The 16,109-nt window shown below is 42.4% G+C and overlaps 1 protein-coding gene and 1 long non-coding RNA gene across 7 annotated transcripts in view; one reads left to right on the plus strand and one right to left on the minus strand.

Moving 5' to 3' along the window:
- Cald1 (caldesmon 1) overlaps positions 1–16,109 on the minus strand; it is a 183,933-nt gene that overhangs the window by 36,621 nt on the left and 131,203 nt on the right. The window lies entirely within an intron of this gene.
- LOC110296140 (uncharacterized) lies at positions 1,258–14,044 on the plus strand. Its single transcript, XR_002378153.2, has 3 exons — positions 1,258–1,471; positions 8,997–9,101; positions 14,001–14,044. It is a non-coding gene; the product is annotated as an uncharacterized LOC110296140 (long non-coding RNA).

Consider the following 16,109-nt stretch of genomic DNA (forward strand, 5'->3'; position numbering starts at 1 on the left):
TGTGTGTGTGTGTGTATGTATAATTGACCACTGGTAGGTGATTCAATGTATGTGCAATGTGAGAGAATGTCAGCCAAATCAAAGGTTCCATATTTCTCACTAAAACGTGTATAAGTAGCTTGATACTCATATGCTGTGCTGTGCTCTGTGTGTGTGTGTGTGTGTATATACACTTGCATGTGTATGTGTGTTTGCATGTGAATGTGTGCACATGCCTATGGAGGCCCTGAGGCTAATGTTAGGAGTCTTCCTTGAAGGTTTTTCCCCTGATTCATTGAAGCAGGGTCTCTTAGTTAAACCTGAAATTCCCTTATATAGCCACCTAGCTATCTTGCTTCAGACTGGAATTACAAGTGGGCACCATGCCCACTTACATTTATGTAAGATTCGAACCCCAGTCCTCCTCCTTATATGGTAGGGGCTTTAACCACTGAGCAATCTCCCCAACCCAAAGCAAGAGATGTGCCTACGTGGACACAAACTTTTAAAATGTATGCAACTACAAGACAATTTTCAAATTAAAGAAAACAAAATATCAGAACCATAGGCATACAGTTCATCACATGTGAGTAATGGTAGCTTGTTCATGTTAGATTTACAAACTAGGCTCACATAGGCTTAGATCCAGTACCTTTATCTGTGTCAGCTTTTTCTTCAATAATACTATTGAACACTATTGAACTATAGTATTGAATTGTACTATTGAATATTATTGAGTTATTCAGTAATACTTTTCTAAAGGTTGGTTCATTTTCTTTCTGTTACTTCAGAAATTCTGACTTTATGCTTACTAAAATCTGCTAGTGTGTCAAATGTCAATATAAATGGAGTGTCACTCTATGTGTGCATGTGTGTTTTATCTATATATTATTACACATTCTACTAAACTGAGTGGAAATTTCCATAAATATGACAGGAAGAGTAGCACGGTAGAATTAACGTATGCCTAGATTAATAGCTAGAAACCTTGGTTTTCATAAGGACTATCTGACCCTTTGATCATCCTGTCATAAGTTCCTTTGGCCCTAGGTTTGTGGCAATCACAAAGAAATTCTGGCTGTGTTACACTTGAACACAGTAATGGGCACCATCATCTTGTTCACTGTTAGATAAGTTCAGCTAAGGAGCAGCCTCGTAAGGAAAGATGAGTTCAATTCTAAACGTGTTGAGTGTGAGATGACAACATGACACTATACAAATGTTCCCTCCTAATTCAATTATGGTGTCATCAGCAGGAGAGAGCCCTTCCCAGTGGTTTGGCTTCAAATTTTGGATTCTTGGCCTAATATTTCTTTGGCTTATTTCTCAGTAGACCGCTCTAACCACAGCAGAGAGAACAAGTCCTTAAAAACTGCTTCACAAGCTAATCAAACAGGAATTTCTTTATTTGGTCTCTCCGTCTCAAGATTGGCCATGAAAACACGTCTGTTTTGCAGCCTTCTTCTTCTAAAACAAGCAAGAGACATGAAAGGTATGTGTGGGGTACCCTCATTCTAAAAGCAAAACTCTCCCTCTTGTAAAGCAGTCAGAGTTTAGCCAGTGTTTCCCAGTATATTTGAGGTGTCACCATCTTCCTCTTCCTGCCTCCTCTGTGAGTCTCATGGGTTGTTGACTGCGTTTAGCTGGGAGATAAACTAGCTTTGCTACTATGGCTGCGTCAGCCAGCCTTCCTTCCTCTTGGATTTTTCACTGGAACCTGAGCAATGCCTCTTCTCTAATGTCTCTTCTCATTCTTCTTGCTTCCTGTAACTTAAAATCTAAGGGCAAACCACTAGCTGCTCATAACCCCTCTTCTAGGATAGAGATGCTAGAGGTTGCTCGGGAATGGTCTTTTACTGTTACTAATAAAATAAGGAATTAAAGCTGTTGACTAAGTTAAAACAACAACAAAGGCACCATCCTGGTGTCATGCTATTTCCAATCCTAATGGCGCGGACTCTGGAGGAAGAGCGTATCAGGTACATTTGGTAAATCATTTGCCACACAAGCGTGAACATTGGTGTTACAGTCCTCAGCACCATGGAAAGGCTGCATGGATGTGGTGGGCCTTTAACCCCACTGCGCAGGAGGCAGAGACACGGGAACACTCAGACCAAGCTTACTAGGCTAGCTGAATCAGTGAGCTCCAAGTTCAACTGAGAGACCCTGCCTCAGTTTCCAAGGTGGAGAGTAATTGAGACTATGCTGACCATCAAAACCTTGGTCTCCTCATACATGTGCACTTCCTGTATACACATGAACACACGCAGAACCACACACATACCATAGACACACATACATGAGCACACTCAGAACTGTACCACACACACACACACACACACACACACACACACACCACATAATACACACATGAGCACACTCAGAAGCACACACCTACACACCCCACACATACACACATGAACACACTCAGAACCACACTATACACACCTCACATACATACATACATACATACATACATACATACATACAAAAACACAGAAACACACACACACACACACACACGAAACCAAAAGAGAACATATCAGTTGGCTTTATAAGTTAAACCACGTGAATGACAAACTTTTCAACTTGGAGACTCCTGGCTTCTAAAAACAGCAGTGAACCCTTTGTACATCCACCACAGATTTATTTTTCTGTTCTTTCTTTTTTCATTTTTCTTTGTTTGGGTTTGTTTTGTTTTTGAGACGGGGTCTTACTATGTAGCTCTGGCTATCCTGGAACTCACTCTGAAGACCAGGCTGGCCTCAAACTCTCTGCCTTCTAAGTGCTGGGATTAAAAGTATGAGCCACTATGCCCAGCTAGGAATTGTTTTTCATACTAAAAAATCTCGGTGGTTTGCTGTTCTGATTCTGAAAGTAATGGGCTCTTGATATGTTTTAAAACTAGACAATTACCTAATGTGTAAAGACAAAGGCAAATTAGCTGCTTAGAATTATTCCAACTAACTCTGACACGACGCAAGTTTGATGTATGTTCCTAAGTATGTTTTAATTTTTAATAAAGTGGGGTAATGTTATATGTATTGTTTCACAAATAGTTCCTTTAATTAAATTTCTTCATGGATATATTTTAACACACCAACAAACTGCGTCAATGGAAACAGTATTTTATATCTACGTACACCAGATGGTAATTATGCAGATATATTACAATCTAGCATTTCTCCTGCTGAAAATATTAAATATGTTTTCCCAACTTTATGTCCCTATAAGCAGTGGTGCAAGGACTTCAAAACGTCTCAGAAGTTAGAAGTTCTGTTTACGAAGTTGAGGATGCTCTCTTTGGAGGCCACTGATGCTCTGATAAACTGGCCTCAGAAAGGTCACACAACTCTAATGAGACGTGGGCATACTCACTTCAACACCACACAGAATGTGTCCAATAAGACAGACACGGTTGTAGGATCCTTACTATATCTGCTATAGCAGTAGCTGTAGTCTACGTTAAAGACAATGCTAGCATCTCTGACTTCCCCACACCTGCCATAACCTTGTTTGAAACGCTGACTAACAAAATTCCTATCTAACCAGATGGTTAGAGATGTATAACAAACCATCTTAACTTCCATCAAATTTCAGCAGATTCCAGTATTAACCAAGCCACTTGCGCCCACAGCACACAAAAAACCCACCTTTCCCAGACCACTCAGGAGCCATATGGGATTCTGTGGTCCTCTGAGCCAACTGGGAAGGACCCAGCTATATTTCATAAAGTTTTAATCAAATGTATTTCATTGTGATTTTTTTAAAAAGGTAATCTCCAAGTCTACTAAACAACTCTTTATTAAATAAAACAATTGTAGGTCCCTGAGCCCCTGAGCTGGGCCGGCTCTGGGAGGGTTGATGATGGAGTGTTAGGCTTTGTTTCTTAGCATCCTGCTTTTGCTCATCTCTTGTCACAAACATCTGGAGACGTGATCCACCTTTCCAGTGAAAGGCCAGGGTTACTAAGAGCAAAATGACTCAGCAAATATTTCAGACAAAGAGAGAGAATCTACCATGTACTCACAAACAATACTTATAAAGGAGTGCAAACACCCCCCCCCACCCCCGCCGAGTCTGTAACAATGACATGCTAGCGTAAAGAGCTAGTGTCTCTTCCATTCTCAGAACCTTTGCTCAAAGGCCCTGGTGTGGCTTGATAAGAAAATTCAAATCTACCTACCAGACTCTTTCCTAATGTCCTGGCTGTTTCAAGAAAACTAACGTAAGTCTTGTAATACTAGACCTCTGCTGCCTCCATATAGGACCAAGTCAAATTCTGGTTCTTTGAGATGGAGAAGTTTATATACATATAAGCATTCAAACATAACAAACAAGGAAATCACGGAGGTTTCCGTTTCTGTCTGTCAGTCTGTCAAGAGCGAACTGTGCACCAGATGAAAGAAGGGAGCCACAGAGGTGCTTCAGAAATGAAGTCGTTGTTGTTTTGCTTCTGTGTCCCCCTCCTTCCACTGACTACTGCTCACGACTTCTATACAACACTAGAGAAATTCTTAACTCATTGTCTACAGGATGTTCCAGGCATAGTGGTGCATGCTTGTACTCTCGGCACTTGGGATGCTGAAGTAGGATTATACAGTCAAAGCTAGTCCAACAACTAATTCAGATGCTGTCACAAATTAGAGACTGAACAGGGCTAAGCATGTAGCTCAGTGGTAGAATGCTTAACCTATCATATGCAAGGCTGTAGGTTTAACTCTCATTACCACCATCATCAGCTCCTCCACCACCTCATCACCACCACCATCACCAATGCCACCACCATTGCCACCACCAGCAGCATTACCACCATCACCATCATCGTCACCACCATCACCATCATCACCACTATTGCCACCACCACCACCATCACCGCCACCACCACGACCAAGGAAAGAAACAAAGAAAGTGAGGAAGGGAGGAAGGATGAAAAGGAAAGAAGGCAAAAATTATATCTATAGTACATTTTATAAAACACTACACTCCAGAGCAGGCCCCACATTCAGGAGTAGTTGGCCAAAACAAAATGAACTCCATTTGTCAGTGTGTGTGTGTGTGTGTGTGTGTGTATTTGGCCTTATTGATTTTTTAAAATCTGTTTTGGTTTTCAGTTTTTGTTTTCCTTTTCCTTTTTTTTTTTTTTTTAAAGAGAAAGAATGTGCTGTTGGGTGGGTAGGGAGGTGAGGAAGATCTGGGAGTTGATGAGGAAAAATATATTGTAAGAACTTTTTTTTTAAAAAAAAAGAAAAAGTAGGAACTACTCTTATTGAAGGCAGGGAGCGATTTAGTTCTCTGTTTAAGGGCATTAAAATCCACAGGTTAACAAGAAAAGCCTCAGAAAATGAGAGGCTCACGGTATTCTAATGAGGCCAGTTATGAACACCTCACTCAGACTGAAATATGTAGTCTGTTTTCCTTAATGGTCCCTGCCATGCTCCCACATCTTACAAAGAATGCACCCGGAATGCCAACAGACCAAGCAAGTTCCTCATCTGTCACGATCCACCGTTGTGAATTCACAGTGACTCTACAGGCCTGAGGAGAGTTGGTTGGACCTCAAGGTCAGCTCTGATAGTTCTGAACCTCACGGGGCCTCCACCTTCCTGTGAGTCACTTGAGAAAAGTGATTTCAGGTTTGTCAGTGAGATGCCGAGCCTGAAAGATGTTCCCAGCTTCCCACAGCTGCACACTTCCCATGCAGGTTACTATTATTCATTATAGTTTCTGCAAATGTCATTATCTTAATGAGGTTCTTACAACAGGGTCTGACTTACAGAGTTAGAAGTTTCTATGGGTTAAGAATATGCTCATCGATCGACTATTTGGAGGCAACACGACTTAGGCACATCCAGTGCCCAAGCTCCAGGGGTTTTCTTTCAGGACATGATCTGTGAGCAGCTTCTCAATGCACATCCCATGAGCACTGTGCGCTGCTCACTTGCCCTCAGTGAATCTGAGGCCACGCTGCGATCAAGAGTAAAAGCCCTGAGCCCTGAAAAGAGTCCTCTGTGCTCAGTAGACTTAATGCTCCTTTGGAACTTAGGAGTTTGCTGAAACATTCCAAGCTCTTAAATATAATTGTGTTTACATGTGGTGTTGGCAAAATATCTTGGTTTCATTGAATGCATATAAAGACAAATTCTGAAGTTTTCCCTTGGAATCCTGGAGAGGAAGGGAATTAAAAGCTACAATGTAGGAAAATAAAACCCAGGAAAATAAAAATATTTGCAGTCAGAATATGGGCAAGTCAGTGTGTGTGTGAGAGAGATTAATAAAAGGAGAGACTGAAAGAAAGACTCTGAAAAGAATTTTGGGGGGCTTGAAAAATAATGTGTATATTCATTATAGGGTTCCCTGACCTATCAGACCACTATTGAGCCATATTTACTGGTGTCAAGGCACACGAGAAAATAGGTCACTTTGAAGACAATTGCTCAGAAAGGAAGTGCAGCTCAATTCGCCCATCTCTCCCCTTTTCTCCCCATGTCCTTTGAACCTATTAGAGTACACAAACCGTATCCCAACCATATATTTGGGTCTCCATAATATTTGCAAACTTTTGTGTTCATGTTCTTAATGAGTCCCCATAAGTTGTCACCACCTGCCCATCATTTATTTACTTTATACAATGATGGCATCTCAAAGTCACACAATTTTGCCAAACACCACATGTAAATTTCTGTAACCATGATGGGGAATATGAGCTACAGAGCAACAGACAGTGGGAAAAAAAATAAGACCTTCCTACATCTACATACACCATAGAAGGCTGGTTCTTAGCACCAGTACAGCAGCATCCTGTGTGAACTGACCAACAGATTAGGTCTGGTTGTAAGGGATCTAGGATGCTAGATCTGAGAACCTTCTAAAACAGTCCTCTCCCACAACACGCGGATTTTTACAATTCAATTGTGAATCAATGCATTACTATCACAAGAAATTTTAAAATGAAAGATCCTAAAAGATTGAAGTTGGTTTTTTATATTAAAAAACTTTTATCACACATTGTGCTGTGCCTGCCAATGAATAGAGTGTAACTTTAAACAGTAATGCTTAAACAGACAGTGTGATGGGCATACACCTATCAACTCAAGCTAACGACCATTCATTCCTTTGTTTTTTAAACAGCTTCCAATCACCCCTGCCTGAATTGTGCAGTGTTTCTATTCCCCTCTTGCTTTTGTTTTGTGGTTTTAGCCCCATGGTGAGTATTCCCAAGTAATACACTTGAAAAGTTTTTCTTGTTAGAAGCTTCATATAATAAGAACATATGCAATCCTGGATTGGTGATCTTCACACAACATTATACCTTAGTCTTTATAGGAAGGAGTCCCTGTAGTTTATAAAGATCTGAGAATGCCTTCCAAACCTTTATAAAGATGGCTGTGACCTGAGAATGCCTTCCAACCCTTCTGGAGACTTGTGCTGAGATGGGTTAAGCGACTACCATCTTATTCGACTGGTGTCACTTTCTTTAATTTTTTAAATTCATAAACAGCTTATGATATTCAGTGGAAAATAAAAATGAATAAAACCTGGCTTTATATTCTTTTCTCTTTTTTAATTAATTTTTTTATACTCCATATTTTATCTGCCATCCCCCATCCACCCTCCGACTGTTCCACATCCCATACCACCCCTTTGTCTCCACATGGATGTCCTCACCCCCATCCGGTCTTATATTCTTATGAAGCTGTTATTTTTCTCACATTTCTTTTGAAAAGAAAGAATGCGTATCATTAAATTCAGATTTGGAAGGGTTATTCCATAACAATTTCCTGAGATAAACTGAAATGTATTCATTTTCTCCCAGACACGATTGAATTTGTTCCATCTCCCTATCCATCTCCCCCACCATATCCAAACAATAAACTTGTTCAGGCACAAACCTTCATTTTTTAATTTACAGAGTTTACAAAAGATCAGCATGAGGGATGGAGAGATGGCTCAGTGGTAAAGAATATGTACCGCTCTTATAGAGAACCTAAATTCTGTTCCTAGCACCCAATTTAGGTGGCTTGCAATACCCTGGAACACCAGGGGGATCCATCACCTCTGGCCTCTGCAGGTATCCTTGATGAGCGTGCATGTACACACACACACACACACACACACACAATCACAAATGGAGTTCATTTTGTTTTGGCCAACTACTCCTGAATGTGGGGCCTGCTCTGGAGTGTAGTGTTTTATAAAATGTACTATAGATATAATTTTTGCCTTCTTTCCTTTTCATCCTTCCTCCCTTCCTCACTTTCTTTGTTTCTTTCCTTGGTCGTGGTGGTGGCGGTGATGGTGGTGGTAGTGGCAATAGTGGTGATGATGGTGATGGTGGTAATGCTGCTGCTGGTGGTGGTGGCAATGGTAATGGTGATGGTGATGGTGATGAGGTGGTGGTGGTAATGGGAGTTAAACCTACGGCCTTGCATATGATAGGTTAAGCATTCTCTAAAAAACAAAAGGAACGAAAGGTAGTTCTAGGAAGAGAGGGTTGGTGCTGGAAAGTGTTTAGTTGGTGCCTGAGCTAGACTTTAGGTGTAGTGAATTACAAGGAGAAGGGAAATGAGAAGTGGATACGTTAATCAAAAGAAAATTAGCCAAACTCACCGTTACTTGAACACTCAATCAAAATGACTGTAGCCAACACAGATAAACCAACTACCTGTGTTTTCACAAGTATTAGCTGGTCTTGTATCACAACCTAGGATTCTCTAATATTCATCATGAATAATGAATACAAACCTCATAGCTATGAACATGTGAAATATGAAAACATGAATCATAATGTCCTTTGACTTTTAAAACTCAAAAACCCAGGGGAGTGGTAAAATCAGACTGGAGATGATCTCTGGCTACCATACCTATCAAAGGACATCTTGCTCTAATGTATATGGTGCATGGGCAAAAAAGACTAAGTATAGACAAGTTTTAAAAGGCAGACATGAGAAAATAACTGAAACCCAGGTGCTTTCATCTGGCAATAACACTATATTTGTCATTTCTGTCTCTTGCAGAAAAGACTGGTCATGCTATACTGCTGACTAACACCTGCTAAAAGAAGGGTGTCAGGAGAGTCGCACAGTCCCATGAGCCGCAGTCGCAGTCACATCTGACTACAGGTGTATCCAAAATCCCATTCTTTTCAAACACACATTTCCATCTTCTTGTGTAAAGGACATGAACTCATCTTAGAGGAGCTTTAGAGAGATCTAAACACTCCGGTGATCCCAAACATGAAGAATTTGCGAGATGCAGTACGTGGGCTCATAATTTCATATGGTTTTGCTCTCAATTACGTTACCGTTATCACATGGGTAAACATTTGACGAAAGAAACAGTGGAATTGGGGGAAAGAAAATGTCCTTACATGGAGATTCAAAGCCTGTGAGTAATTAAAGGGAATCTCTGCAGAGGAAAGTGGTACTGCAGACGCGGGGGAAATGGTGCACAGCAGGCAGAGGCTGCTTGTCCTTACAGAGCCTGTGTCAGCATCCTTCCCAGACAGACAGGCGGTGCTTAATGTGGGGGAATTTATGGATAATGGATTTTCATAACAGATCTTTTATGACCTTTCCCTCCCTGAAAAGTGCCCTCCAGAGCTTTTCTGCTTCCACTCTTAGTTTTAATTGGAAAAAGATTTACTATTCATTTCCTCCTTCTCAGTCGGCCTCTCCATTTGGATGGCACAGCCTTCCACCTCTATTCACGTGCCCCCTCGGCTCCTCCTGGGAACCAGAAAATTCTAACATACTGGTACCCGAGACCAGGACCCCTATTTCTAGGATCACCAGTGAGAGAAGTGATTATCATTTTAACACGGAAGCATATGAAGGTGATTCCTACTCCCCGTCTCCAGAACTACCACATAGACTCATCTGGAATCCACTGGCTTGCATCTCCCCTCCACATGCTAGCATCTCAGAAGTTTATTTACAAGTGAAGGTAAACCTTGAGAGGAGACAGGAAATGGAAAATGAAGGGCCACATCCTGGACACTTGGCCCACCGGAAAGGACACGTATCGTTGCAGGGGACTTGGCAGCCACCTCTGGGTCCAGCCTCCCCGCTGTTGGGAAAGGAAGTCAATAATACTTCTCGGCTCTTGGTGGGTTATGGTCCAGTCCAAGGAAACGTTACCAAAGATGGGCTGTGCTCAAGACATGATGTCGGGGCGGGCGTGAGCTGACACTCGTTTATGACATGGTAGAAAGCCAAACCAAAGAACACCTGTTTGCATGCTTAAAGATGCTCTTCAAGCAAAGGTGAAGAAAGTATCCTCATTGTAGCAGGTAATGTTCAAAATGAAGCATCTAGGCTTATGTGTACCGATTAAATTAGCAGCGTTGACAGCTGAAGCGTCAGGGAGCTACCCAGCTTCTGAGAGGGTGACATGGGCCTTACAGATATTCTTGTGTAGCACTTAAAATATCCTGAAGAGTCCTCACCTGAACTAGTGTATCTGTATTCCAAGAATAAGCAGGAAGGCTTAGGCTGTTTTCTGATGAGACACGAAAGCAACCTCTGCTGTGGTAACACAGACAACAGACTTCTAAACTGCCACACAGTTTGATTACAAATGACCCTTTGCAACAGCAGCATCAGCATATGGGTTTCTAATCCTGTGTACATTCTTCTCTCTAGCCAAACCACTGGCCATCTGGACCCCGACTCTGAGGGAGGGCAGTTCAGTTTAGTTGAGAGAGCAGAGCAATGAACCCTGGGCAGGATAGGGTATGTAGACAACCTAGAGTCTGAGGAGGAGGCAGGGAATGTGGCAGATACCAAGGTGGAGTTTTGGATGGTGGTGTGGGATGTTGGCTGCGACTGCCTATGCTCTGACACCGAGCCACTAGAACAAAGGCATCTTTAACACACTGGTGGAGGAGTTGCTCTGTTTAAGCCACTGGAGGAGGAAGCCAAGGGGGAACGTGGCTTAACATGGAGTTATGATTCGGCAGGGGAGCCAAGAAACGTGCAAGGATGTAATGGAAGTTCAAGTGTGGTAAATATTAAAGGAGACTTATGCAGAAGCATAAAGGATGGATAATACTGTCTTGAACAAAGGATCAAAGAAGGCTTCCTGGAGAAAGTGACAGTTGAGCTGGGCCTAGGATTCAGGGTGTGCAAGGAGGGAAGAGGCCCTTTCTTCATTCAGAGAGCACAAATGGAAAGTTGTAAAGTCAGGAAATGTGGACATGGAAAAGCAAAGACTTCAGTCTGGCCAGGGCTCAGGACGCAGGAAAGGCAACAGGGAAGGAAGCTCAGGTTACGTACGGTCCAGACCCGAGCATGGCTCCACTAAGAGGAAGGGCAGACCAGCAAGTCTACAGATCTTGAGAGAGGATCCTTCCCGGGTCCAGCCCCATGGAAACGCAGCCTAAATGTAGGCCAGACAGCACATACGGAGGACAGACAGCACACATGGAGGACAGACAGCACACGGAGGAGGATTTCCTAGTTCTGTCTCCACTCCAGGTGTTTCAACTCATCCTGCAGCTTTTCCCTGGGAAATAAAAGAAATAGGGCCAGCTACCCAATATCAAGGGCTCCATAAATCTTAGCAACAAGAAGAGCCTTGAGCTCAGCAAATCCTTGGGCCATTCAGAACAGTAGTTTGTGGCAGACTTCTCAAGAGCAGTAAGCTAGGCTCTCAATTCTTTGTGAACTGAATAGCTGTTCTCTCTCTCTCTCTCTCTCTCTCTCTCTCTCTCTCTCTCTCTCTCTCTCTCTCTCTCTCTCTCTCTCTCTCTCTCTCTCTCTCTCTCTCTCTCTCTCTCTCTCTCTCTCTCTCTCTCTCTCTCTGTCACTATCCCCTCTGCCTTACCTCCATCTACCTTATACCATCAGTCTTCCCACTAAACCTACACTTGTGTGTTAAGGTGTGCAAAGCTTGGGGCATAGGAGGTACAATAGGGTGGAATTGGGGAGGTGATCTTAATTTAATCTGTGCATGGTAACCTGGGGACCTGAGCCGGACAGTGCTACTACTGCAGAGCTGCTGACCACTGCAGGAACGCTGAGCCAGGGTTTCAGTTCAGTTCCCACCCAGGGTGTCATCCTACCCTGGGGACATTCTCAAGGTGTTCTGCCAATTAACCAGTGGCCTCCCATCATCACGGAGGCCAGGGACGGCCAAACTATGGCCTGCTGGTCAAATCCCGTCCACACATCTTTTCTGTAAGTTATTTTCTTAGAAACTAACTATTCTCATCTTGTCTATGATCCATCGGAGCCTCCAGTTTCAGAGGGGAGTTAAAGGGGCAGAGGCTACATAGCTCACAGGTTTGAAAGGAAACACCGTGTGATCCTGTGTTGATCCAGCATGGCTATTTGCTTGTAATTGATTTATAACAATGGTCTTAATATTCCTATAAAAAACTAAACAGAGCTGGGTGTGGTGGTGCAAAACTTTCTTCCCGGCACTCAGGCAGAAGCAGACAGACATCTATGAGCCTGAGCTATGTAGCAAATTCTAGGCCAGCCTGGGCTACATAGTGAGACTTTGTCTAGCAAACAAAGAAAGAAAGAAAGAAACAAACATAACAACAAAAAGCCAGGTGCCATCAGTTATCTGTCTTGATTTATATATATATATGTTCAGTTATTTACAAATTAATCATATATAGTACTATTGAAATGCTTAAACATTATAAAACACAAAAAGAAGTGTAAGAGAATAATACTGAAAAAACTTATTAAAGGTCTAATTTATCAATATGCATAAAACTTCTATTACATCTTAATCTTAGTTTTAACACACTGTGATCAGTTATTTGAAGGCCTGGCTAGCGTGAGCTTCAGTTGATTCTGGCGTTCAACTTTCAATGACAGTTGCACCTTAGGGTTTTTTTTTTTTAATTTTTAAAATTATATGAATATGAGTGTTTGCTTGAATTTATACGTGAGCACCATGTGTATGTCTGGTGCTTGAGGAAGTCAGAAAAGGGTGGTAGATGCCCTGGAACTAGAATCAAGGATGGTTGTGAGCCATCGAGGGGGTTAGGGATTGAAGCCAGGTCCCCTGCAAGAACAACTGCTCTTAAGGGCCGAGTCCTCTCTCCAGTCCCTTAGTTTTGTGTTTAAGTTTATGGAAAACGGATATGTACAAGTGGGAGAGATAAACGCTTGGTATGTTGAAGCATGGAGCTAACATACTAAATCTCCCCTAATTCCCAATGTGTGTCTGTCCACCATTTCTCCTTCCAAAACCACACGAATTTTAAATAAATTGCTTCAACTTCTACTTGTGAGATTTAAAAGACTTTTATTTCCCCCTCAAGCCTAGGTATGAAGACAAGGTATGATCGTCTTGGTAGATCACACTTACAGATTTTTTTTCAACAACAAAATCACAAACGAAAGTCTATTTTCCACATAATTAATTTTTTCCCCATGTGAGTTTTTGCTGAAGATGAAAATGTTGGTCAGTGACTATGGCGGTCGATGGCTGTGCGGTCGGCGACTGTACTAAGAGCCTTGGGCTTGTATATCTGCAGTGGGTGGACTGTGTGCTACGGGGATTGGGTTTCAGTAGAGATTACAGACTCTAGGAAAGCCTTTGGATCCTCACACAGCCTGCTGAAAGAAGCAAGCGAGCGGTGCAGGAAGCCCTTCTCCGTGCTCCCTCAGTGAGGCGGGCACTGGCTCCCTAAGCACAACCTTCCTTGTATTTCCAGCAAATTCCCTTCTGCCTGCAGCTTCTGCACAAACCTTCAAAGCACAGGGCTCTTTTGCAAAGTTAGTTTAAACTAGGTAAGGCCTGCCACAGGTAAACCTTCTGACTCCACCGAGACTAGAGGGCCACGTGGCACCGTGGCACCGAGAGCTGCGCATTCTAAGCCCCGTGCTTCCCTCTGGGGATGGTACACATGGCTAGAAAAGGGGTATGGCATCAGGGCCGGAACGGACGACCAGAAAAGTACCAGAAAAGCTTTAATTCTTTGCCCTTCCACTCCATTTTCTCTTCCCCTGCCTTCCTGCTTCTACGGCAACATTAACATCTCCCTTTCCTCTTGCCAGCTCCAGATGCACCGACCCTCTACCCTCGAGAGAGGCTCAGAAGCAGCATGCATCCTGAAAATCGGCCCGTGCCTTCTGTAAAGTCACCAAGGTTGTTGCAGACCTGCATCGCGGACTGCTTTATTTGCATCTAAGCACCCCACCCCCTACATCCATCATCAGGAGTGTTCCTCGAGAGCCAGAGTAAAGTTCTGTTTCACCCCCACCTCACCCTGGCACCATGTGATTTCTGTACACTACTTTCATTGACTAAGGATGCCCAAAAGCATGAAAGGGAAGCAAAAGGCATTGAAACACTGACCGGTGGCACCTGGGGAGTCACCGAAGGTGTTCCCGGGTGTGGGGATCTCACTGAGGGAAGAAATGACCGTGACTATGAGATGACAGATCAGAACCATATTAAACCTGAACGGAGCAACAGCATCAGCTTCATAGCTTGATGGCAGAGGTGACATCAGCAACAAATACAAGAGCGGGACCCCACCTTGTCACATTTCTCTAAAACCCTCCCCTCTAAACATCGAAAGCGTGGGAACCCGACACCTCATTTCTCTCAAATCCTTCCCTCTAATTGTTGAAAGCAATTACTGGCCACAAACTTTCCAGTGCTTGCTTGGGCTGGTACATTTTGCACACTGGTCTAGAATGCAAATGTTTCAGTGGATTTATCATAGATATGCTTGGTATTCTTATGCTTCTTTCTCTGCAGAACTCATTATTCAGATCCCTCTTGGAACTAGGAACTGGAAAAGGTATGTTTTCCTTGTCTAAAACCAAACAAAGCAAGCAACAACAATAACCACAGCCAAAATTGGTGGTACACAGAAGACTTATCTGATTTGAACCTGGTTAATAATGTGAGGCTAGGGTAAACTGAGTCACCTGGTGTGTTTGTTTGTTTGTTTGTTTTCTATTCAGACTGTGGACTCTGGTCCAGATCAAGGATTTATCTTTCTGTGTGTTTGTATGTGACCGTGTACACACCACCTGCCTGTCTCTCTCATTGTTTGTGTGTGAGCCTGGCAGTCCTTTTGGCTTTTTGTGATGTCAGTGGAAAGTAAAACTAATTCAGAGTGAGCAGCATATTCAACTTTGCTCCTTTAGAAACATTTAATGAGCCCTAGCCAAAACTGGCCTGCAATTCAATGGATGTTGTAAGAAACACAAAGATGCCTAGTTCCATCATATCATGGGCTATCATATAATTAGTTACACATTTAATTTCATTCAATGGTTTTTACCTTAATTTCATCTACTTTGCAAGTTTACTTTGAGATCCATGTTTAAGGGGCCAGGGATTTTGTTTAGTTCCAGACCTTTTAACTACTTGTCCAGTCAATCCAAAAATTGAAAGGATAGTTAGAACTGGCTATTAAGTTCTCAGAACACTATACTGACTATATGTAGTGTCCTTTAACCCAGGAATTAGTAGCCATAACTCCAACAACAACTCCATAACAAGTAATACTCTTGTATTCTCCACAGCTATACTTTGGAGCAAAGTGTAGAAAACGATTCTTTATATAGTTGTTCCCTCTCACCTGTGGGGATGGAGCCTAAGGCATTCCATTGATGGTTGATACTACATATAGTACGGGGCTCTCTATGTATGTAGTTATGATGAAATTTAATTAATAAATTAGGCACAGTAAGAATGAAGCACCATAGTCAATAACAAAATGCAACTCTAATGATAGACTATAATAAACATGATTTAAAATAAATAAACTATGTCTAGAACTTTCAATCTAATATTTTTGAAGCAAATGTGACCAAGGTTAAATCAGTGTAATGAAGCCCCAGGTAAGGGGAGCCTCCTGAACTCATTTGATTTGATCCCAGGTAGAACCTTTCACTTGATGCTATCTTCTGTATTATACATTTTCCAAATACTTATGACAAGCTATCCTGGAAGAAGTCACTTATGGGAAGAAAGATTCCCTTTGGTTCACAGTTTGAAGAAACTAATGAGGTCTAGAGAACTGGCTCAGGGCTTAGGAGAACTCGCCGCTTTTGCAGAGATCCTGGGTTCCGTTTCCAGCACCCACATAGGATGACACACAATAGCCTATAACTTCAGTCCCACTGTATCTGGTGCCCTCTTCTGGC

The sequence above is a fragment of the Mus caroli genome, unplaced genomic scaffold (assembly GCF_978045245.1).
Source record: "Mus caroli unplaced genomic scaffold, Mus_caroli_1 scaffold_7, whole genome shotgun sequence".
NCBI lineage: Eukaryota > Metazoa > Chordata > Mammalia > Rodentia > Muridae > Mus > Mus caroli.